Source organism: Telopea speciosissima, unplaced genomic scaffold, assembly GCF_018873765.1.
Source record: "Telopea speciosissima isolate NSW1024214 ecotype Mountain lineage unplaced genomic scaffold, Tspe_v1 Tspe_v1.0123, whole genome shotgun sequence".
Classification (NCBI taxonomy): Eukaryota; Viridiplantae; Streptophyta; class Magnoliopsida; order Proteales; family Proteaceae; genus Telopea; species Telopea speciosissima.
In genome coordinates this window covers 1-22,846 of record NW_025317459.1, presented here as the reverse complement: position 1 = coordinate 22,846, position 22,846 = coordinate 1, and the positions used below count along the sequence as shown (strand labels likewise).

General features: G+C 44.7%; 1 pseudogene; it reads right to left on the bottom strand.

The window, feature by feature from the left end:
* Positions 1 to 1,152: 1,152 nt before the first annotated feature.
* On the bottom strand, positions 1,153 to 22,841 carry LOC122647719 (annotated as a pseudogene).
* Positions 22,842 to 22,846: the final 5 nt, after the last annotated feature.

The following is a 22,846-nucleotide window of genomic DNA, read 5'->3' as shown; positions in this document are numbered from 1 at the left end:
TAGCTCACTTTTCCACTTATCCCTAACCAATGTAGGACTAATCTTGAAGAGGTTCTCATGTCTTTCCAAGTTTCCTTACAAGTTTACACAATAGGTCCTTGGTTCAAACCACTATGCACACACATATACAAGTGTTTCCAACAAAATCAAAACAAAGTGGAGGTAATGGATTTTTCATATTTGAAACTCATATTTCAAAAAAAACCATTTCAAAAAAGGAAAGCTTTAAAACTACCTTTTGAAAACACAAAATCCAACATGGGGCCACCCACCTAAGACTCACTAGGGCCCAGAAGCTCCCGGTTCATGCGTGACACGGGGGTCATGTACGAGCCAAGGGGGGATTTGATCGGCCTAAAGGAGGGGTATCCCAAAAAAAACACTCAAGGAACGTGTAATTTCTCCGAACTGACGGGTAAAAGTATAATTAGGTCACACCTCAGGGGAGGTACCTGTAATTTACCGATAATTTTTTTGAGTGAGCAGACCTACCTAGTAATTTCACTTTGAGTAGTTTTTTTTGGAGTACTAATGCGGAGACCTTTTCTGTAGTTAAATCTCGCGTACAATGATATGGTAATAGAACCTCTTCATTTCCTCTCTTCCCACAGAGGTGAGGTAGAGAATATTTTGGTTTGACTTTCCAATTCTTACCTTCTTAGTACTATGAAATTTCATAGTAGTATACCATGGGAATCAGTGAATCTTCCCATACCTTGGAAGGTCCAGTGAGTAGACAAATTTTCACAAAGATGAATGGAAGCTTCTTATTGAAAACCCAAGCTTCTTATTGAAAACCCAAAGAGGATATGCGAGAATCAATGGGGAGCACGAAACTACAATTTTCTCCCCAATAGATGAATAGATTATCTCCTTTTATTGGCCTTGACCCGAATCATTATTTTCATTAATGGAATGGCAGAATCATCTCACTGGCTAGAAAGAAAAGAAAAAATACATGTTAAACAATCTTTCCTTCCTACTGTAATATCCTACTCTGTTTCAGTAGTTATATTATCTGAACCAAAACTCTGCAGTGTATAATCTGCTGCAGTCAGCCATACATAAGATTGTAACACTGAAATACATATACTAGCTGTACATAACTCCACACCTCAACCTAAACATATGACATCACAAGGATATATGCATTCATTCAAAGGTTTACAGCATGATTGGCAGAGCCCTGTTAAAGATTTTCTGTGCTCTGTTGTATATCATGAACAGTCTCAGGTTTACAGCGTGGTTGAGGAGAGGTTTCACCAGCATTGACGGTTTCACCATCGGGAGGCAGACATCTTTTCGAGAAAAATCTAGCAATCCCTTTTGGCCTCCCACTATTCTTCTCTGCACAAGCAAAGAACACAAACAAATATAAATGCAATACTATGCAACATTGATTCTACACAGTATAGTGAGTAATTTTTATGCTAATCGAACATGGATGGTGAACCATCAATGAAAAAGCCCAGGTCATTGAGAAAATAACTTACTGACACCGAAAGCATACCTTGGGAAACTGATGAGCCAAGCTTGTCCAAAACCTCTTTCTTAACCTGCATTTCAAGATTATCTTTCAGTAAATCCTCTACATTACAGTGAACAATAGTGACATCTAATAAAATTGCATTCTACCATAGAGATAGGGATTGGATTAGGATAAGGCGTATCAGCCGAGTTGACTCAGGATCAGCCAGGACCAATCTTATTGAAAACTCGGTTTGGAACAGGTCTAGGGTGCCTGAGTTTAGACAGTTGGGCTGAAACCCGACTGAGTTGACTCAGAATTGTATCAATATATGCAGTGTCCGATCCCTATGTCCTTGTATTGTAGTAACTTGATTCTCCTTCTAAAAGTACTATTCAATCTTCTAAAACATAAGGTACCACCAGCACTAGTACCAGAATTCCACTTTTTGGCACGCCGTTTTCACCGAGAAACTGAAAGAATGAAGCACTGAACCCATAGTTTTACTTACCTGCCAACGATTATCCAGAAACTCTGATATCTCACGCACTTTGCCTTTTAATTGAGACTTTGGGACAGCTGGGAACATCTCCTGCAAGGAATCTAACACCTTCCTGATCCGACATGGTGATGACTGAATAGCAGAAACCTGGAATCCCAGTCAAATTGGTATTTACTTTGAGTTCCCAAGTGGTGTGACCTCAATTCACAAAACGAAGTTCATCAAAAACTTACAAATTTCTGCAAGTCTGTGTCTGGTATAACTGTCACAGCTCTTCTTGGTGCAGTACCATCCTTGCCAGGTGTCTGGGAAACACCATCATCTAAATCCAGTTTGTCCTTCGATATTTCCATTGGTAGAGCCTCTGGGAAAGCCTGCATTCTCAGGGCTTGCAAACACATAACCTCAAGTTTAGGACCATCAATATCTTCAGACAACAACAAAGTTGACTTCTCATGCATTAAATTTGATACAATTAACGGCTGGTTCTTCCGGAGAGCATTCTCTGTCAAATTGTGGAGATACTTCTGCAATCGAAGAGATGTTCGAACTTCCTCACTCTCAGAATCTTGTTTATAACTGGGTGAACTTCTGGCGCCATCAATATCAAATTCCATTCTGTCAACTTGCACTCCCTGCATTTCAAAGCCAGATAATTCATTATCACGATTCAAAAACCACAACTACAACAAAAATTAAAAGAAAAAGAAAAACAAAGGAAAAGATGCACTTACTATTTCCTTCTTGTTTAATCAATTAATGATCTAATATGCTTAAATGCATTGGTGACAAGTGAATCATAGTGATCTGTGATTATACCACTAATAATTCGCAGTATGGGCACCTAGTCAATGATTCAATATTACAAGGCTATATGAAAAAGTGTATGCATTGAAATAGACGGATTGTTGTTTATTTTATTACTTCTCATTTTTTTACAACTTTTTTGGAAGATTTGATTCAAGATTCACAATTCAATTCGTAGAAACCCCATTACTGTTTTACAATTCAAATCAGTTTTGACAACATTGTTCTTCATATCTCTCTCATTATCATGTGATTTCATTTTCTATTTATTACAATGCTTTCTAAATCAAAGGAGAGCTAAGAAGATGTAAAAGTTCAGAAGAGGAATGAAGCTACTAAAAGTACTTCAAGTTTGTGATTTCACATGTGAATCTTAGTGATTTGTGATTATAACAATATATTGTCACAGTATGGGCACATAGTCATTAATTCAACATTACATGGCCTTATGATTTTACATTTATTTTGGAAAATCAGAATGAATCCTATGATTCACAATTCAATTCTTAAAACCACTTATGATTCTACAATTCAATTTTTTTTGACAACTATGCTTTGTGGCACACTGAATTCAGTTTCAAAGGGAAGCGGGCAGCGGTATGTAGACCAATGATACAATGCTAGAATCCGTCAACGAATTTGTTTGGGGCAGTTTCTCTTCTTGAGATTGTATGGTCTGACCCAATGATTCCTTTGTTGACTATAAATCACATTTTTTTTTTCTCTCTAATAAATTTGTTATTTATTAAAAAAAGAAAGAAATTATCTGTTGACACTAATCAGTCATCCAGGAAGCACAGTCCAAGTTTACAAAAGACGAATGACAGACAGGACTTCAACCTGAATATTTACAAAGGCAAGTATGAAATTCAGATACACCATCAGGTTCTAGTGCAATACCTTCTCTTTCATTTCCTGGAGATACTCTTTTCTCATTGTCTGTTCTGGAACACCCAACATATATTATGTGTCCTATTTTGAAGGAAACAAAGGTAACCTTTTTGCATTTTATTGATACTTTTTCATTGGGTAAATGATGCAGTTGCACGAAAGGGTATTTTGGCAAAGCAGGTAGTAAGAGATTTGATTGAGTTTCTATTTCTTGTTAGTTGCTATTTTTATGTTTTTCGAGACTTATAAGTTGTTGTAATCACCCATCGATGGGATAAGTTTGAGAATGAAATAGAAGCTTACTGGATACTGTTTCCGTGAGACTGGTAGCAGACCAGTCAAGTTCCTCTTTCTTCCCTCTTCAACTTCTGGTTAATCCCTTCCTCATCAGGTCAGGTCTCCTTAATCCTTCTTTTGTTCCTTCTGTATACCTCAGTATCTTCTTCCTTTCCCTTTATTTTCTTCTTTCCCCTGGTATTCTGATTTGTATTCTTCCCAGTTCCAGTACTGGCGATAAAGTGATCAAAGAAGACTTCGTTGGACCTCCTCTAACAGAAATCTGATTGACTTGAGATTTTGGTCAAGGGTAGGGCTTCCATATGCAAACCCTAGAATCTCATACCTGACAGTCCACTCTGTTGTGAGTTGCAGAACAGAAACTATTGCCGGTTCCAACTACACCGCCAGTCCTAACTTGCAGGACTTTTTCGGCTTTAACCCTTGCTCCTTGGGTCTGTTATTGGTTTGGAATTGATAGGGACAAAAGTTACAAATCTACACCCAAGTTTCCTGTGATTTAGGCTCTTGGTAGAGATGCTGGATCGATCACAAGGGGTTCCCTCCAACGCTGGTTTTATGAGGTAGAAAAACTCTTCTATTCAATATAAAAGACATAAATTTTTTTATTTACAAAAAAAAAAACTTCCAATTTAAGTTGGGTTTCATTATTCCACTCTCCCTTATGAAATTCCAGAACCTTCCCTTTCTAACTTTAATTGACATTGAAGTCCTTATTGCTATCCCCCTTTGCTTTTAAATTCGGAACAATTACAGAATCATTACTGCTTTCTTATAATTGGATTTTATTGGATTTGGTGGACCCATAGAAACCTATAATCAAGGTTATTGAACCAGAGATCACATCAATTTAGTATCAGACCCGAATTTCCGCCAATATCTAACCATGACAGGACCGTCTACATTACCAACATTGAGCTAAAAAATTATACAAGGAGCTCACTGAGAGACAACATCAGACTGAAGCAATAATTAAGACCAGATTCCAGGAGCATTCGGCAGCCATATCAGCTCTTAATACCAAGATGGCTTTACTTTTAGAGAACCTAAATATCAACAAGAGAACCCAAGCAGGACCATCTTCACAAACTCCTCATGTGGTACTTTACAGATTGCAGATGCACCTCCAAGACATCAATTCGAGCTAGTTATTCCGCAGGACGTCACACACCAATTCTCAGACAGATTACGGCATCAAGCTTGAGGTTCCCAAGTTCAATGACGAGGAAGGACCCGAGGATTTCTTTGACTGTTGACCAAAGTCGAGGATTTTCATCTACAAATCCTTTCGAGAAGATAAGTGCAAGCTCGCCCTAACCAAGTTTACTGGTTATGCTTGCTCATGGTGGGATGATGTGCTACAGTCGAGATTCATCCGGTAACTCGAACCAGTCACTAATTGGTAGGATATAAAGCAAATATTGAATGATGAATTTATTCCTCCCAATTACGAGACCGTACTCTTCCACAAGCTGGTCAACCTCCATCCAGGTAGTAGAGATGTGGATACTTGCACCATGGAGTTTTACAAGTTGTTCTCCAGATTCAGACTGCAGGAGATGAACCAGGAGTTGGTATTGAGGTACATTAGTGGGCTGAACACCGAGATCCAATTAGAGCTTGCTAACAATGATTTCCAATCAGGCAATGTGGCAACTCCGTATGCCAAGACCGCTAAGAAAAGTTCAGCCACTTGAACGACATGATCAATCATTCTTCAGCTTACAGGCCTACACTCAAGACTGAAGTAGAAAATTTGAGCCCTATAAGATTGAAGAAAAGAAACCAGATGTCTCCAAGGGTAACGCTTGGCTGAAGAACATTGTATCACAATTGTGGTGAGAAAGGCTAATTCGACAGCAAGTGTCCCAACAAGACCCATCCGCTCCCATTGATTGAGAAGCTATTGGCAACCAAGAACAAGGATGATGTGGATATTCCTGAACCTATTCCTTCAGATCCAGATGATGAACCTAATGGTGGCAGTGGTGACGAGGTTGAAGTTAACTCCGCTAGTCTTACCTCCCTCGCCAATAGACTAGTAAAGAAGGCTCCCCTCTTCGACAGAAGGGTATTCTACCGCATGGTGAGATTCGACAGCAGTTCATACGGTTCTCTATACAGGAGTGAAAGCCAACCTCATCTCTGCAGATTTAGTTGGAGCACTTAACCTCCCGCAAGAAGCAGCTTTATAAGAAGATTTATGTGCGATGTTTTGAGCTTAATGTTAGAGACTACAGTTTGGGCCACTTCACAACCAGGTGTCTTGATTAGTCAGCCCCTTAGCCCATTGTGATGTTCTCTTAGGGTAACCTTGGCAGCGAAAGGTGGGTGATGAACCTAAATTCACACCAACCAATCAGAGGTCGCCACGTGGCACGACCTAAGAATGCGGACCAAGACAGCCGGGGAAGAACCGACCCAGACGCCGACCACCAACGCCCACGGGCACCAACCCCATCGGGCGCGGCCACCCTTGAGCGCCAACCCCCTTGGGGGCACGGACCTCCCCGGGTGCCAACCCCCCTTGGGGTGTGGACCTCCTTGGGCGCCAACCCCCTTGGACGACAGCTCCCTCGAACATGTCATCCCCAGGCACAGTCTCCCTCAAACACAGCAGCAACCACCGCCATCAACAAGACACAGACCGCATCACCAAGGACTCTAGGCCACCGCCTATCAAGTCACGTAATCTGAACGGACTCATATACTAGGAACCTCAGCTACCACGTAGATGATGTCTATCCACCAAGGATGCTAAGTCTATCAGGACACTACTTCTTACAGGAAGACGACTACTAGGTCTACCATGACACCACGTCTCACGGGAAGACAACCTATCAAGGATAAGCCCTGCTACTTAGGGACTCTATCACCTACGACAAACACTCTACATCGACTGGGACTCTCCACACCGCCATGCGCTACTATAAAAGGCAAGGTACACAGCCCCATCAAGGGACATCTTAACTCAACTTGAACACTACTATTCATCTGTTTGCTCAGAGAGATCTAACTTAGGCATCGGAGAGTTCTAGGCCGGAACCACTCCAGTTCTCCTTTGTCACCCCAGGGTCTTTTGCAGGTTACGGCACTCGAAGGACTGCTGAGCGATTTCTTGACGCAACAGATTGGCGCCGTCTATGGGAACGACACTAGCCATTACCTCTACTAGCTTGTTTCCATAACTGTTCAACCATGGCACCACGAGGAAAGAAGATTGCTCCCTCCACCAACAATGCCCTGAGGGAGGGGAATGGATCACCTCTCCTAGAGAGCTCACGTCGCAGAGCCAATGACCAGGACCATGTCTCTCTGGAGAGGGAGATCCCGGACGATGATCAAGTTGCGGTAGTCGAACCCAACAAAGAAGTGATGGTGGAGGTGGTACCTGACCCTAATGCCCCATCAACTATGGGTCAGATCAATGACCTACAGCGACAAATCCTTGAGAATCAACGACTCTTCCGTGACTACCTGAGGCAGCATGCAACATCACACCATCGCAGGACGGACCCTCGACGTGAACAGAGCCCCAGGAGGTCCCCTCCCAGGGGTGATAGATCAGAGAGGCACATCAGGCAACGGGGAGAGCCTTCCCAACCTAGGGGGAGGTCGACGGATCCTCCAGCACGGTCGAATCAGGGGAGAACACGATCACACCAATCCGTTATACCTAACCCTGAAGGGTCCATCCCGAGGTCGATGTTTGATGGTCGACTAGGAGGAAGCCATGCGCCAGAGCAAAGCCGGACTTACCATGAAGCAAGCCCCTCGTGGTCAAGATAAGATTCACCACAACGCGACCCTTCACCATCTCATCAACAGTCGAGACGGGAGGGGACTTCCAGGAGAGGACATGAACGAACTCGTAGCGAACGACCAGTCAGACGTGAAGGACAAACACGGGATGAAGAGCTAGACAAGAGACTCCGAGAGTTGGACGAAAAGCTGGAAGGGTTGAAGAAGCAGACCAAGGGTGAGACACACTCAATCCCTGGACAAAACCCCTTCTCAGAAGAGATCATGTCAGCCTCACTCCCATCCAGGTTCAGGCTACCCACCTTTGAACTCTACAGTGGTACCACCGACCCTAATGACCACATCAACTATTCAATGGCATGATGACGCTATATGGTGGATCGGACGTGGTATCCTGTCGAGCATTCCCTGCATCCCTCAAGGGTGCGGCGACCTCATGGTTCTCTAGACTGTGACCGCAGTCGATTGGGTTGTTTGCAGTGCTATGCGACCTGTTTGTGACCCGCTTCCAAAGCAGCGTCAAGCAAAAGAAGACCACGATCAATCTACTGAACGTGATACAAAATCCTGGGGAGTCTCTCAGGGAGTATGTCAACAGGTTCACCAAGGAGTCCTTAGAAGTCAGAGACTTAGACGACCAGCCCAGCATGCTGCCTTGGCTGGGGGCATCCGAGACATGGAGTTGATCAAGGACCTGGCGCGTCATGAGACCAGGACTATGAAGGAGCCCCTGGAGCGATGCAACGAGTTCGCCAACATGATCGAGATAGTACAAGCTCGGAAGAAGGCAATTGAAGCCAAGCCACAGGACAACAAGAGGTCAGCACCAGATGACCGTAAAGAAAGTAAGAAGTCGAGGACTGAACGTCGACAAGAAAAGGGCGATCGCCCATCAGGAAGAGGTGACCGTCGCCCAAAGAGGAGTGAGAGAGCAGACAGTCCAGAGTACACACCGCTGAACACCACCAAGTACCAAATTCTTATGCAGATCTAGGACCATGACCTAGTTTGATGGCCACAACCCATGCTAGCAGGACCTGAGAAGCGCAATCCCAACAAGTACTGTCTCTTCCACAAGGACTATGGGCGTGACACAGAAGACTGCTACCAACTGAAGAGGGAGATAGAAGGCCTTATGAAAGCAAGGATTTTGAACAAGTACGTGAAGGGGAGACGTGATGGCCGTTCAGGCCAGGGAGATCGAGGACGTGACCGAGAAAGAGAACCGAGGGAAGAAAGAAGAGCGGACCAAGATAGGGAGAGAGACCGCACTGATGAAAGAAGAGATGTAGCAGAGCCCAGCGACACCAAGGGAGCCCCCATCCTCACCATACTTGGAGGACCGAGGCAAGAATCAACCAGAAAGGCCAAAGCCCATGCCAGGTTCATGGGAGTAACACAGAAGCCAAGTAAGATAACAAAGACCGAGACGGTGATCTCCTTCTCGGATGATGACTTGGAAGGTGTGAGCTTTCCACATGAGGACGCCCTGGTAGTATAGGTAGAGATAGCCAACCGACTCGTGCACAGGGTGCTGATAGACACAGGGGCGTCCGTGGATGTACTCTCATTGGAAGCCTACCGCAAGTTCGGATTCGGAGATGATCAACTCAAGCCAGAACCCACCTCCCTCCATGGATTCTCGGGCGCCACAGCCTCCATCAAAGGCACCATAGAGCTGCCTGTCACCTTTGGAGAGCACCCTCGACAGGTGACCATCATGGTAAACTTCATGGTCGTCAGGTCTGTGGTGTCATTCAATGGCCTCTTAGGGCGACCTTCCCTGATAGCCCTTAAAGGTGTGGTGTCTCCACTCCACCTGAAGATGAAGTTCCCTACTGACAACAGAGTGGGGGAAGTTCGAGGTGACCAGAAGAAGGCCAGAGACTGCTATGCCACCTTTGTGAAGAAGAACAATGGCAACACACAGGGGATGGCACTATGCATAGAGAACCTGGTCAATGACCAGAGAGATGAACTGACAGAAAAAAGAGGAAGACCAGTGAAGGACCTCATCCCCTGGCCACTCAGCAAAGACGACCCTTCCAAGGTCATACAGGTTGGCTCATTATTGAGCGATGAGCAGAAAGAAGAACTGGGGTATCTCCTCCAGACTAACATGGATGTCTTCGCATGGTCAACTGCCGACATGCCAGGCATACCCAGATCCATAGCAGGGCACAGATTGCATGCAGACCCAACCAGGAAGCCCGTTCAGCAGAAGAGAAGAAATTTCGCCCTCGACCGACAGGCAGCCATCAAGGAAGAGGTCGAGAAGTTGAGCTGAGCAAGGTTCATCAAAGAAAAGAAGTTCCCTACCTAGCTCGTAAACGTGGTCATGGTACCAACCCAATGGGAAGTGGAGAATGTGTGTCGACTACACTGACTTGAACAAGGCGTGCCCAAAAAACGAGTACCCACTACCCAGGATCGATCTGCTGATCGACACCACCGCCGAACATGAGATGTTGAGTTTCATGGACGCCTATTCTGGCTACAATCAGATCCTCATGCATGAGGATGACGAGTCTTACACCGCCTTCCGAACGGACAAGGAGAACTATTGCTATCATGTCATGCCGTTCAGATTGAAGAATGCAGGGGCCACCTACCAGAGGATGGTCAACAGGATGTTCGAGGAACAGATTAGGCACAACATGGAGGTATACGTAGATGACATGCTCGTGAAAAGCGTCCAAGCCCACCAACACCTGACAGACCTGGAAGAAGTATTCGTCGTGCTGAGAAGGAACCAGATGAAGCTAAACCCTGCGAAGTCGCCTTCGGGGGTGACGTTAGGAAAATTCTTGGGGTTCATGGTCTCAGTACGGGGAATAGAAGCCAACCCATCCAAGATCAAGGCCATCCAAGAGATGGCACTACCCCGGACAGTCAGAGAAATACAGAGATTGAATGGAAGGATTGCTGCCCTTTCAAGGTTTGTGTCACGGTCGGGAGACAAGTGCCTGCCATTCTTCAAGACGTTGAAGAACCTCCGAAGTCCTAAAGACTTTACATGGACAGAGGAGTGCCAAAAAGCATTTGAAGAGCTGAAGGTGTACCTCGAGAATCCATCATTGCTTGGGCGCCCAAAACCTAACGAAGAGTTGCAAATTTACTTGGCGGCGACACCCGTTGCAGTGAGCGTAGTGCTACTAAAAGAAGAGGGTAAGATACAGAGACCCATCTATTATGTTAGCCATGTCTTGATTGATGCAGAGACCAGGTACACAATGATTGAGAAGGTAGCATATGCACTAGTGATCGCGGCTAGAAAGCTCAGACCTTACTTCCAAGCCCATACCATCGCAGTCCTCACCAACTTGCCATTGAAGAAGGTACTGCACAAGCCAGACATCTCCGGACGGTTGATCGCCTGGGCGGTTGAACTGAGCGAACACAACATCAGGTACCAACCCAGGACGACCATTAAAGGCCAAGCTCTAGCGGACTTCGTCGCCGAATGCACCCTACCTGAGACTGAGGTAAAAGCAGAGGAACCAGAGGACCAAGACTGAGGATCATGGGAGATGATCGTGGATGGTGAGAATAACGCCACACGAAGCAGAGCTGGTTTCATACTCACCAGACCCGAAGGATTTCGAATCTAGTATGCTCTCCGGTTCACCTTCCCAGCATCCAACAATGAAGCAGAGTACGAAGCACTACTGGCTGGACTTTGGGTGGCCAAAGCCATTCAAGTCACGCACATATCCATCCGGAGTGACTCCCAGCTAGTGGTAAACCAAGTGAATGGAGAGTACGAGGCAAAGATAGATCGAATGGCGTCATACTTAGCACGTGCTCAAGAGTTTATCAGCGGGTTCATGAAGTTCGACATCGTTCGAGTTCCCAGGGTCAAGAACGCCACCGCCGATGCACTGTCCAGGCTAGCCAACGATGAACTCAGAAACCTGGCCAGTGCAGTGTACGTGGAAATATTATATGAACCAACATACCAGGAGAAGCAAGTCAATGAGATTGAGGAAGGGCCTAGCTGGATGGACCCTATACTCAACTACCTACTAGAACGACATCTTACCAGAAGACAAGGTCGAAGCAAGGAAGATAAGGATGAGAGCTGCAAAGTACACCGTCCTGGACAGAGTACTGTACAAGAGGGGGGCCACAGCACTACTACTTCGGTGCCTAGGACCCAAGGGAGCCCAATATGCCCTGGCAGAAGTCCATGAGGGGATCTATGGAAGCCACATAGGAAGACGACATCTAGCCTACAAAATCCTTCGACAAGGACTCTACTGGTCGAGAATGCAAGAGGAAGCAATACAATACGTCATGGCTTGCGAGCAATGTCAATTGTTCGCCCCAATACCCCATCTACCCGCCACCAAACTGACATCGATCCTCAACCCTATTCCCTTTGCCATGTGGGGGGTAGACATCTTGGGCGACTTCACAGCAGCATCAGGCAACCGCAAGTACTTGGTGGTCACCATCAACTACTTCACCAAGTGGGTAGAGGCCAAACCATTGGCCAAGATCACAGAGAATGAAATGGAGAAGTTCGTCCGTGACGACATCATCTACAGGTTCAGTGTGCCAAAAATCATAGTCTCCGACAATGGAAAGCAATTCAACAACCCCAAGTTCAGAGCCTTCTGTCAAAGCTACAACATTGACTATCGGCATGTTTCGGTAACATACCCACAGGCCAATGGTCAGGTGGAGGTCACAAACCGAACCCTACTGGATGGCATAAAGAAAAAACTAGAAGGAGCCAAAGGGAAGTGGGTCGAAGAACTACTGAGTGTCCTGTGGATATATCGCACCACAGTAAGAACACCCACCGGAGAAAGCCCATTCCGCTTGGCATATGGCACAAAAGCATTGGCACCAGTAGAGGTCCTCGCCATGTCCCACAGAGTACTACACTTCAATAAGAGAACCTATACAGATGGACTGGGAGCCAACCTAGACTTCCTGGATGAGGTACGAGAGAAGGCATTACTGAAGAACGTGGCATATCAACAGCGAACAGCCAAGTACTACAATGCCAGGGTGCGAGAAAGGCTATTTCATCAGGGGGACCTAGTACTAAGGAGGGCAAGTGCATCGCAGCCGCGGAAGGAAGGGAAGCTATCTGCCAACTGGGAAGGACCCTACATAGTTTCCAACCAGATACATCCAGGAACATACCGTTTGAAAACTCCGAGGGACAAGAAGGTAGACCGTACCTGGAACTCGGAACACCTGAAGAAGTACTATCAGTAGAAGCAATAGCAGCAGAGCAGCAACACCACCAACAGCAGCAGTAAAATAGTAGTGGTAGTGGTAACAGTAGTAGTAGCAGTAGCAGTAGATGGCATCACTGTTTCAAGAACAATTTAAAATTTTTTTATTGAAGTAAAGAGTTGGTTTCGGAAATACTCGTCTTCTACTACTCGACCGGATCACTGCCACCCCACCAAGGCCCGTTGGCCACCCAAGGTCCGTTGACCACCAAGGCGTTATGCCACCAAGGTCCATAGACCACCAAGGCGTTATGCCACCAAGGCCCGTTGGCCACCAAGGTCCGTAGACCACCAAGGGGTTATGCCACCAAGGTCCGTTGACCACCAAGGCGTTATGCCACCAAGGCCCGTAGGCCACCAAGATCCGTGGACCTCCAAGACGTGAACATCATTAAAGATTACAGACCACCGAGGATTACAAAGGTAAGAGAACCGTCAAGGCAACAAAGATCACATATATGCAACATCCACATCAAAAAAGATAAAAAAGTCAAGTGCATACAATCCAAAAGAGATCACAATCCAAAGTTCAACATCCAAAAAAAAACCTATCAACTCAGGGTGCATCAGACGGAGGGGCGGCATCCGACCCAGCAGGGGACATCATATCAGCCTCAGCAGGGCGAGCAATACTCTCCTCTGGCAAGACCACCCCCTCCTCCATCGCCACAACGTCGCCCTCCGGAGAAGCACGAGCCATAGCCGCAGTTGCAGGCAACAACGTGGTGACCTTCGGGAACCCTGAGAAGTCATAGTCAGGGGTCGTCTCCAGAATGCGAACCGCCAAGTCTCGGATGCCGGCATCATATATCTCTTGGTTGTACTTGTAGAAGTATGCAGTGATCTCAGGAGACTTATGATAAGCTGCCACTACTCGCTCCCCAACCTCGGACACCTCAACCTCATGACTCCGCTTCAAAGTGCGAAGCTCCTCCTCTAGGGCACGAACTCTAGATGAGCTTTCGGCAGCTGCAGCAGACGCCACCCTGAGCTCCTCAGCCATACTCCTCTCCCGTGCCACGGCCTCCTCCCGGGTGACCTTATGCCCCTGAAGCTCCTTCTCCAAGCCCTGAAACTTACGATTCAGCTGGATCTCTCGAAAGGCATGGCTCTCTAGGCAAAGCCCAGTCTCTGTGACACGATGTTGGACCTGCAAGCAACATAGCCACAAAAAATCATCCCAACTTCCCAAGTACAAGAGTAATAACAACACCAAAAGCAAAAGAGTAAGAAGCACAACTCACAAAAGCCATGTCCTGGTAGAGGGACTGTGTCAGGAAGGCGTCGCTAAACCCCTACAGGACCGAATGCTCACCGGGAAGCCTCCCCATATCCAGCCACTCACGGTATACACCGCGACTGGTCAACGTCGCTCCCTCCTGAAGATCCCAAGGTAGCACCAAAGGGGAGGAGGTGGGCGGATCAGCAACAGCGTCAGAAGAAGAGGAGACCACCCCTTTACCTCTAGAAGGGGGTGGAACAGAGGATCCAGGAGCTGTGACAGTATGAGACAACCGTGGAAGGATAACCCGCAGTCCAGACCTTACCGAGCCAGGGGGGTCAGGGCCTCCCTTCCGCTTAGTCCCAGTGACCCCGGAAGGAGAAGAAGCAGGAACTAGAGGATCAGCAGCAGAAGAACCAACCCCAGGTGGAGCAGCCTGAGTACTCCTCTTCCGCAAATCCGAGCGAAAGACACTAAGATCAGGTCGAATATCCACTATACCGCAACATACAATCAAGGAACATACAACAAGTCAGATAACAGGTGCACAGAAGAAAAGTATATAAGCAAATACTAAAGAAGCCAAATGTCTTACCAGGACTCAACTTCCAAAGGCATAAGAAGGCCTCGGAATCCAGCTGACAGACGACGAACGGGTCGCATCCCTGACATCGCTGGAAGGAGTCGCGCTCAAAATCGCTCAACTCAAGAGGGCGGTTCACCCCCTTGACATCAATAACCTCCCAGGTAGATCGCAAGGCACATCGGGGGACTATGGCAAAAAGGAAGCGGTCTCTCCAATACTTCACCGAGCTGGTGATCCCCACCAGAGGATCGAGCGCGACGAGCGACCCCCTAGGGAGACGACAGGCGAAGTGGTAACACCCCTCTTCCCCCTTCGACAACACATAGAAGTAAGAGAACAGGGGAACGATGGCGACAAGCCCCATCCGAGCGAAGAACACATAGAAGCCCAAAATGACACGCCAAGAGTTGGGCAACACCTGCCTAGGAGTGAGACCCCAGTGCTCCAACACCAACTCCACAAAGCGGGAGATGGGGAAACAAAGACCATGAGCGAAGATACGGTAGAGGCAGACCTCATCCGCTCGAGGGGAGTAAGTGTTGTCATCAGGACCAAGGACGCGAAGCACGACCTCAGAGGGTATATGGTACTCCCAACAAAGTAATGCCGAGTCCGAAGAAGTCAAGATGCTAGGAATATGAGCCAACTTGTTCCTAAGGTCACCGACTGAAGTAGAAGCTCTGGAGGCCTCACGACCCCTGCTAAGGGCTGGACCTCCAGAAACCTCCTCCCCATCACTAGCAACAGGGGAAGACAAGGAAGAAGTATCCGCGGGGGATGACGACCCCGAAGAAGACTCCTCAGTAGATCCAACAACGACCGTAGTCGGATCAAAGTCATCAGATGAAGACATGGACAAACAATGAAACAGACTGACTACTTACTCAAAGCAACGACCTCCCAAGATCAAGCAATCGATGAGAAGAGAGGGATGCCCACCTGCAACCACCAGGGCCGAACCAATCAAAAGAAAAAAAAAAAAAAAAGAGAAGAGAAAGAAAGGAACATACCAGGAGCAAACCAGAGGGACATGGACTCAGAGGGGCGCGGATCGAGAGGGTGCGAACTAGGGGGAACGGATCGAGAAGGGCGCGGACACTTGGGCGCCAATCAGAAGGGCGCGGACCAAGCTGGGCGTGGATCAGAGCCCGGTGCAAATCGAGAGAAGCGTCGATCGGCGGGCTTAGATCGTGGATGGCGAACAATGGGCAAGCATCAACCAAGGCAAGCTAAACACAGATCAACAAGCAAGCGAGTACAAGCACAAAGCCAAGGCCAAATACTAAGTCATGCGCTTCGAAGCAAGCCAAGTCAAAGCTAGAAGCCAAGAGGTGTCAAACACGCAAAGGGAGAACACTACTTCTTACTACGACCCAAGAACAAACACATGGGGGGCACAATGAATAGTAACCAAACTCAATGCCAAGCCAAAGTGGAAGATGCAGAAAGCAAAGAGAGCAAAAACAAGAGAGAGAGGAAGAGAAATGGAAAATGTGAAAAGGAAGAATGAGACGAGCATATATATCTACAAAAAAAAAAAAAAATGGGAGGGGAGAGGTTTGAACCCACAACCTCTCCCTCACCAAGCAATTCACAAGCACATCCTCAAAAAAGAAATTATTCGCAGGAAACCCCCTAGTGGGTACAAGTACGCAAAGGATACTCTCTTGAGCACGCTGTTCCAAGAGAGTGGGGGGCAAATGATGAACTTAAATTCACACCAACCAATCAGAGGTCGTCACGTGGCACGACCTAAGAATGCGGGCCAAGATAGAGCCGGGGAAGAACCGACCGCAGATGCCAACCACCAACGCCCATGGGCGCCAACCCCCTTGGGGGCGCGGACCTTCCCGGGCGCCAACCCCCCTTGGGGTGTGGACCTTCTTGGGCGCCAACCCCCTTGGACGACAGCTCCCTCGAACACGTCATCCCCAGGCACAGTCTCCCTCAAACACAGCAGCAACCACCGCCATCAACAAGACACAGACCGCATTACCAATGACTCTAGGCCACCGCTTATCAAGTCACGTAATCTGAACGGACTCATATACTAGGAACCTCACCTACCACATAAATGAGGTCTATCCACCAAGGATGCTAAGTCTATCAGGACACTACTTCTTACAAGAAGACGACTACTAGGTCTACCGTGACACGACGTCTCACAGGAAGACAACCTATCAAGGATAAGCCCTGCTACTCAGGGACTCTATCACCTACGGCAAACACTCTACATCGACTAGGACTCTCCACACCGCCATACGCTACTATAAAAGGCAAGGTACACAACCCCATCAAGGGACATCTTAACTCAACTTGAATACTACTATTCATTTGTTTGCTCAGAGAGATCTAACTTAGGCATCGGAGAATCCTAGGCCGGAACCACACCGGTTCTCCTTTGTCACCCCAGGGTCTTTTGCAGATTACGGCACTCGAAGGACCGCTGAGTGATTTCTTGACGCAATAGTGGGTATTCTCTACGATGGTGCACGGAACATCAAGGTGAAATAAGGAAGGTGGACCTTTCTGATGTTGCAAAACATATTGATGGATATGCCTCGAAAACAACACTTCTTTTCTCCTACTATTACACGCCAGTCTATCCTCCCCACTCATAAAGTTACAGTCTGACTGTCTTCCTAGAGATATGTGCCACCCAACATTGAGATAAATACAGGGGCATCTTGGGTTCATTACCTAACTCGAAGGAGTAGAGTTGTTTTAAGAGTAGGAGAGCTGATGCAATTGCACGATAGGGCCTAACATATTTAAGGATATTTTGTAATTAATGTTTTTTTTAATTATATAGTAGGAGGTTTGATTGAGTTTCTATTTCTTCTTGTTATTTTATGTTTTTGGAGTCTTATAAGAAGTTGTAATCACCCATCGATGAGATAGTTTTGAGAACAGAATAGAAACTTATTGGGTACTGTTTGCGTGAGACTGGTAGCAGACGAGCCGAGGTCCTCTTTGTTCCACCCTCTACATCTGGTTGATACTTTCTCATCAGGTCAGATCTCCTTAAGCCTTATTTTGTTCCTTCTCTATACCTCGGTATCTTCTTCCTTTCCCTTTATTTTCTTCTTTCCCCAGGTATTCTGGTTCTTATTCTTTCCAGCTCCTGTACTGGCAATAAAGTGATCAAAGAAGAGTTCATTGGAACTCTTCCAGAACTCCAATTGACCTGAGATTTTGGTTGAGGGTAGGGCTTGCATATGCAAACTAAACCCTAGAATCTCATATCTGAAAGCCCACTCTGTAGTTGAGTTGCAGAACAGCAACTATCGCTGGTTCCTGCTATACTGCCAGCCCTAACTTGCATAACTTTTTCTGCTTTATCCTCCTCCTTGCCTCCTTGGGTCTGTTATTGGTTTGGATTTGATAGGGACAGGACTTAACGAATCTAATCCTAAGTTTTCCTGTGATTTGGGCTCTTTGTAGAGAGGCTGGAATGCTGGATCAATCGCAAGGTGATCCCTCCATCGCTGGATTAGTGAGCTAGAAGAAAACTTCTTCTATCAATAGTGAAGATCTTCTTTTTTGGTATTTACAAAAAAAAATCCTTCCTATTTTAGTTGGGTTTCATTATTCCTCCCTTCTGAAATTCCAGAACAACCCTCCCTTTGTAACTTTAATTTCCATCAAGTCATTATTATCCTCCTTTGGTTTTGAATTTTGGAATAATTACAGTATCACCACTGCTTTCTTATAATTGGATTTTATTTGCTTTCATGAGCCCATAGCGACCTATAACCAGGGCTATTGAACCCTAGGTTGCACCAATATATGGTAAATTCACAAGATGCCCCATTGTTTAACAACAAATCGTTTTATTCCCAACCCCATGAATCCATATTTTATGGCAGCAAATTCCCCTTTCAACAAAAAATTAATATCTATTTAAAAATGATAAGAAGCAGATCATACAACAATTGGGATTCCAATTAGTGCATCAACACTGACCAAAAAACCAGCTTCACCTTAATAGTGATCTTGGAACCACATCGTCACATATGAACATAAAAATATTGTCCAGTTGTCTATAAAGTTTCCTATTAATATTATCAGACCAAAAGGTGACCCTAAAAATATAAGTTTTAGAAACCCAAAAAGCAGAAGCTGATGTTTTGATGTGAATTTTAGAACACATTAGATAAGTGATTGCAAAGGAAAGTATGTAAGCTGTATATTGCAATAAGTACCTCATTTTCCGAGAGATATCCATCAGGTACAAGGAATCCATCTTCACTTCCATCTTCATCATCAGCTCTTAGATTCCCTTCCTCTACACTTTCCTCCTCATCATCTTTATCACAATCAGAAAGGCTTTCCCCAGGTTCCTCCTGCACAAGGAGAACATTATGTGCTCAATATCTTAAATGCAGGGAATTTAGCTAATGAGAATCATAAATTAACCACACAAAAATATCACTAATACCTCTTCCCACTCTTCCTCACTGTCGATATCATAATCCAGATCCGGGTCCTTCTTAAAAGGGTGACGAGGTCCAACAACATAACTAAAAAGCAAATAATTCAGTATCAGATTATATATATATACACATATATAGAGAGCGAGAGAGAGAGGGAGAAGGGGATCCATGCTACAGTAGGATAGACACCAAAGATGGTGCACTTGCAAGAAACTGGTACTCACAAGTCACTGGTTCAAACCTAACAGATCATCTATAGCAATAAATTGAAGTCTATATCCTCTACGAATCTAACTGTCTAGCCTATCACACCGCTTTCTCAATACAAGATCTCCCAAATGAGCCCTATCCAACCCATTGGATGTACTGTTTCTGCCCTCAACATAGAGCATGATGCTCTATATTCCTCAACAACCAATACTCTCCTGTACTAAATACAAATCAGAAAAATAGAAGAGATGAGGCAGTGAAGACTGCCCCAATGAGGCCTAGGAAGAATTTATTTGGGGCCATAGATAGGTTTTATATGGGCCTTGGGCTACTTGCTTATGGGGTTAATTTTGTAATGGATCTAAATTATAAACCTATTAAGTGGGGGTAAATTGCACGAGATTAGTTCATTAGAGGAGTTAAGAGTAAAATTATGATACTTAATAACCGTCTAAGAGTTTTGTTTGAGTCAATTTAGTAAGTCAGTGTGAGTGATTAGGAGTCATTTTATGAGTCTAATTAAGAATTTCAAGATATATTTATATATCCTCCATCAATTAGACATGATTTGAGGGGGGGAAATTTAGTTTTCTTCATAGTTTTGGTGTTGATGAGCTGTTCATAAGAGACTGGGTTTTCCAGATCTGGTAGACTGATCTTTTCTTCTACTTTTAGTCCTGATGACTGAGATCAAATGCTTTTTTTCCTAAACTCTTCTTCTTCATATTCTTCAAGCATATCCTTCTTATCTCTCTCTTTGAACATATCAATTTCACAGTTTCTATTGTTTCCTACTGAATATTGTTTCTAAGATCAAATATGTGATTTAGAATCATACTTGACTCAAATTTGAACATCTTCTTAGATCATCAAAATCTGAATTGTTTCCTCAATTCTTGCTTCTAGCTCAAACAGTAAGCAAGTGAGGAATCATCTATAATTCCAGATCTGATTTTCAAGATTTTATATCAGTTGATAGATCAGATTACCCTCTACAGTCATCCAGATTTGTGGTCTAATCTGATTGTTGGTCTTGAATTATTAAATTTCTCTAATTTTCCATCTATTCTACCCATAACCTGACTCTATCAACTTCTATACTTTCCTAGTTGCAGCTCTTGTTTCTAGATCCATTCTAGGACCTTGAACTGCATTATTTAGTATCAGAGCCAAAGCTAATGTCCCCATTCATTATGGATCCTCAGTTAATCGAGCAGATGATTAGTTGGTGGGCGATATGAAATATGTTTTGGTAGGAGAATGCAAAACAACATCAAAAAGTGGCACAAGAAATGTGATGAGTTTTCTACCCGATGGAATAATCCTCAAGCAATCACAACGAAGCAACAAGAAGATCCAAGGAGACTCACCAATGAATGACAAAGAAGATCTGATGGAGAACAATCTGATTGAAGATGTGCATGACAATCCAATTGAGATTGACAATATTCAAGAAAAGATTCCAGTTGAGACCTAATTTGACTCATACGCTATAACGTCTAGGCGACCCAAGGCGTTGGAGGGGCCCTGGACACAAGGTGACCAAGGCGCCCGCTTAGGAGAACAAGGTATCCAAGGTGACCAAGGCGCCTGGACACCTAGGCAACGCCTTGACAACTATGATTTGACAGTGTTCCTATGGTAGAAGATCTTCAAAAGCAGGCTACAATTGAAGACTTCCTGCAGTCAAGAACTCTGTTGAAGAAAACCAAATTGCGATCATCCCAACAGATTTCCAGAATGCATAGATTTTGTTCCACCTCAAAAAATTCTTTAATAACAAGGTTCTAATGATCGCTGATTTTGTTTGGGATCATAGCGACTAATCATGAACGCCTATCAAGTGGAGATGATTCTTCCCTACTATAAAACTTGAGGATGAGTTTTTTTCCAACACCAGGGAATTAATGCAATTTTTGGGCCTTGGGCTACTTGTTCATGGGTAACAGACTCAAAATATAAGCCTATAAAGAGAGGGTGAAGCCACTACACGAGATTAGTGTTTTAGTTAAAGGAGTTTGAGTGATTTGGATACTTGACGGCTGTATAAGGTTCTGTTCCTATATACATGTATACATCCCCCCCCAATCAATTAGATATGATTTGAGTAAGAGTTCTGAAGAGTTTTTGTGCTACTGAGCAGTGCATATGGGACTAGGTTTTCCACACCTGGCTGACCCTTTTCCTAACCTAATTCTGATCAAATCCTGCAATCAGATGCTTTCTGTCATTAATCCTCTTCTGCATATTCTTCAAGAATATCTTCTGCTTCTACTGTTTCTTCTTCTCTCTGTCTCTTTGAGCATATCTATTTCACAGTTTCTATTGTTTCCTGCTGAATATCATTTCTGAGATTTAATCGAAGATCCAGAATCATCCTAGACTCAAATCTACTTCTTAGATCTGATGATCAAAATCTGAATTGTTTCTTCGATTCTTGCTTCTAGTTTAAACATTAAGCAAGTAAGAATTTCAGTTCTGGTTTTCAAGATTTTATATCAGTTGATAGATCAGATTATCCTCTGCACTTGACCAGATTTTGTTTTAATCTCATCATTGGTATTGAATTATTAAGTTTCTCCTATTTTCGGTATATTTTGTCCATAACATGATTCTATGGACATCTATAGTGATCCTGGTTGTAATTCTTGCTTCTAGATCTCTTCTAGAACCTTGAAAAGGGAGCTTACCTTTTTTTAGGGCATGTGCCATAGAATGCTGGCCTATGGCTCTTGTCAAACTGCAAAAGTTTCAGAGCTCTAGTATGTTTCCGGATGTCAGTTGGAGGATCATGTGCATTATGACGACCAGATCTATCATCAGAGACTGTTTCTTCCCATCCATTTACAAGCTTGTCTAGCTCATCACCACATTCCACTCCTTTGTTAGAAGTTAGCTTAAGTTCCTTGATCAACACTCTCTTAGGCTTACACCGACACCCCAATGCTGGGATCTGTTGGAATGGCAAGTATGACGCAATTGACACCAAGAACTCCGGTGTGACCTGCAATGCATGAATAGAGTTCAGGAAAATGAAGAGTATGGATTCAAAATTTTAAAAAGAAGAAAACAAAGCAAAAGAGTTCAAAAATTACTTGAAAAGTTCAACGGTACTTATCCCATCTTTCAAAGATAGGACATTATCCATAGACAAAGTTACAGCATTAAGTGTTTCATCCTTCTTCCAGAAATGATCATAAGCAGTTGCTTTTGTTGAAGAATTTTCATCTTGTCTAGGTGAATTATTCTTTGTGTTTTTAAGAAAGCGTTCCATCATTGAAGCCTGCTTTTGCATGGCAAGTTGCTTTTTTAATTCAGCTTCTTCCTTTCTCGGCGTCGTTGATCTTTCTCCGCTTCCTCCAGCTGCCTCTTCAACTGTTTCTTCATTTCAGTTTCTTCTCTCTCACGGCGCC